General features: G+C 35.3%; 1 long non-coding RNA gene across 1 annotated transcript; it reads right to left on the bottom strand.

Moving 5' to 3' along the window:
• LOC147277614 (uncharacterized) lies at positions 1 to 2,218 on the bottom strand. The gene is made up of 2 exons (XR_015124004.1): positions 1,607 to 2,218; positions 1 to 187 (listed from the first exon to the last, which is right to left on the bottom strand). It is a non-coding gene; the product is annotated as an uncharacterized LOC147277614 (long non-coding RNA).
• Between the last annotated feature and the right edge of the window lie 268 nt (positions 2,219 to 2,486).

The raw sequence follows: 2,486 nt of genomic DNA, 5'->3' as shown, positions 1-2,486 counted from the left end.
TTAATGTTCTAATAGTCCATAAATGGATAAAACTAAATACATGATACATCCATCAATTGATAAGAAAACACATCTATGGCATCAAGCTTCAAACATGGTTTAGATATCTCCTTTATGGCATCAGTACATCACTCATATATGGTTGGAGTATGCTTGATTCTCCAAGATCATAAAATGTGTTGCAAACCTGCACCAAGAGAGATATGATTGTAAATTTGTAATCACTTGCTGGCTCAGTTGTAATCACATAGATATATAGGGTTCTTAATCTGCTTTTCAGTTGTACAAGAATAATTAATTTGCTTGCTTTATCCTATTGTGATAGGATCCATGTTGCTATCAACCAAAAGAAGAAAATACTAATCTGATAATGGTCAACTATATTAAGATAAAGAAAGTGACACTAAAGAAGTAAAGAGAGCAGTGTAGGAAGTAATATAGTCCTATTTTTAGGTTGGGAATTTGGGATGTGGATTATGACAACCATATTGCTATTCAAGCAAAGTATACCATTAATTACACTTTCAACTAGTTATGTGGCCTACGGCAATGCAGCAACTTAAGTGCTATAGATTACCTAAATTGCTACTAAGGCAAATGTTACATGACATATGACCAACATATTCAGGGTGACTGCTAACTGTATCCCCTACAGAAACACCCTAGCAGTTACATAAAAATGTGGATAATAAATGGTGAGTGACTTATTGTCACAGATTTTTTTTGTTAGGAACTGAAACTAAACTCATTATGTATGAGATGTACAATATCACAGTGTACCAAATTTAGGGAGGGAAGAGTTAACAAATCTTTCATCTCTCTTTAGGATAAAAAACAGGCACCAACCAAAATACTAATTAGCCAAGGACAGAAATTTAATTGGGAATAAGCCTCCACAAGCATAATTCACAACAAAAGCTGCAGTACAGATTAAAAGCCATCAAACTAAAATAACCAACTAAATCTCAACCCCATCAAAAGCTGCAGTACAGATGGTTGCGCACGGCAACCTTTCAATTCTAAAATCTGTTAAATCGAAGGGAATTAAAAGCAACACTCATTCTTGACCAATTCAGAAAGCATCAACAAACAAAAACAAAAGTTTAACAATTTTGGAAAAAATATATATATATATATAATTGTAGCAGGAAAACCAAAATGCCTGGTTAAATTACTGTGAAAAGGTCTATGAAAATCAGAAAGAAATTTATAGCTTTCATTAGTAATTATGTTCTTGCTCAAACCCAACTGAGCCATAAAATGAATTTGATACCAGGAAACAAAATCCACATAAATTGTAACACTGGAAACTCTTTCAACTTGTCCTTCTCTCAGGTATTTGGCAAGCCAACACAGAAAGAAGCAAGAAAAGTAAGCAGCAACATAATAAAAAATAATAATAATAAAAACAAGAACAACCCAGAACAAGTAAAAGCCATCAAACTAAAATAACCAACTAAATCTCAACCCCATCAAAAGCTGCAGTACAGATGGTTGCGCACGGCAACCTTTCAATTCTAAAATCTGTTAAATCGAAGGGAATTAAAAGCAACACTCGTTCTTGACCAATTCAGAAAGCATCAACAAACAAAAACCAAATACATACCAGAGTCCAGACAGAGGGGAGTAAGCGAGACAGAGATGGTGGTGACTGGTGAGAGGGCGAGACAGAGATGGTGGCGAGAGGGCGAGACAGAGAGGCGACTGGCGAGACTCGAGAGTGCGAGACAGAGGGGCGAGATGGTGGCGAAAGGGCGGCACGACTGCGCGAGAGAGACCGAGTGACTGAGAGATCGAGAGAGACCGAGTGACTGCGCGAGAGTCAGAGTCTCAGAGATGGTGGCGAGAGGGCGAGACAGAGAGGCGACTGGCGAGAGGGCGAGACAGAGACCGAGTGAGTCGAGTGACTGAGAATCTGAGATAGTTAGAGAATAGAGACTGAGTCTGAGAGATCGAGATTAGACTTTAGGGTTTGGACCAGTGCAACTGTTTGGTGTATTGGGGTTTCAGGTTTGGCTTTGGGGTTTTGAATTTGGGGTTTTAAAACATATATATAAATATATAATTTAACAAACATACATTAATATATGGTATATACCCTAGACATATATATTTGTTAATTTACTTAACATATATATGTTTTTTCATTTATATAAAGCTTAAGGTTTAGGTTATTAATTTTATTATCTAAATTGTGTATAAATATATAAATTGGAAGAATAAGTTTAGGGTATAGGGTTCTTAATTTTATTATCTAAATTGTGTATAAATATATAAATTGGAAGAATAAGTTTAGGGTATAGGGTATAGGGTATAGGGTTATTAATTTTATTATCTAAATTGTGTATAAATATATAAATTGGAATAATAAGTTTAGGGTATAGGGTTAGGGTATATATAGGGTTTAGGGTTTTATTATCTAAATTGTGTATAAATATATAAATTGGGTTTAGGGTTTAGGGTTTGGGGTTACGGTATAGGGTATA

The sequence above is a fragment of the Dryas octopetala genome, chromosome 8, assembly GCF_963921425.1.
Source record: "Dryas octopetala chromosome 8, drDryOcto1.1, whole genome shotgun sequence".
Lineage (NCBI taxonomy): Eukaryota > Viridiplantae > Streptophyta > Magnoliopsida > Rosales > Rosaceae > Dryas > Dryas octopetala.
Note: the sequence above shows the minus strand (reverse complement) of the source record. Positions and strands in the feature narration are given on the sequence as shown.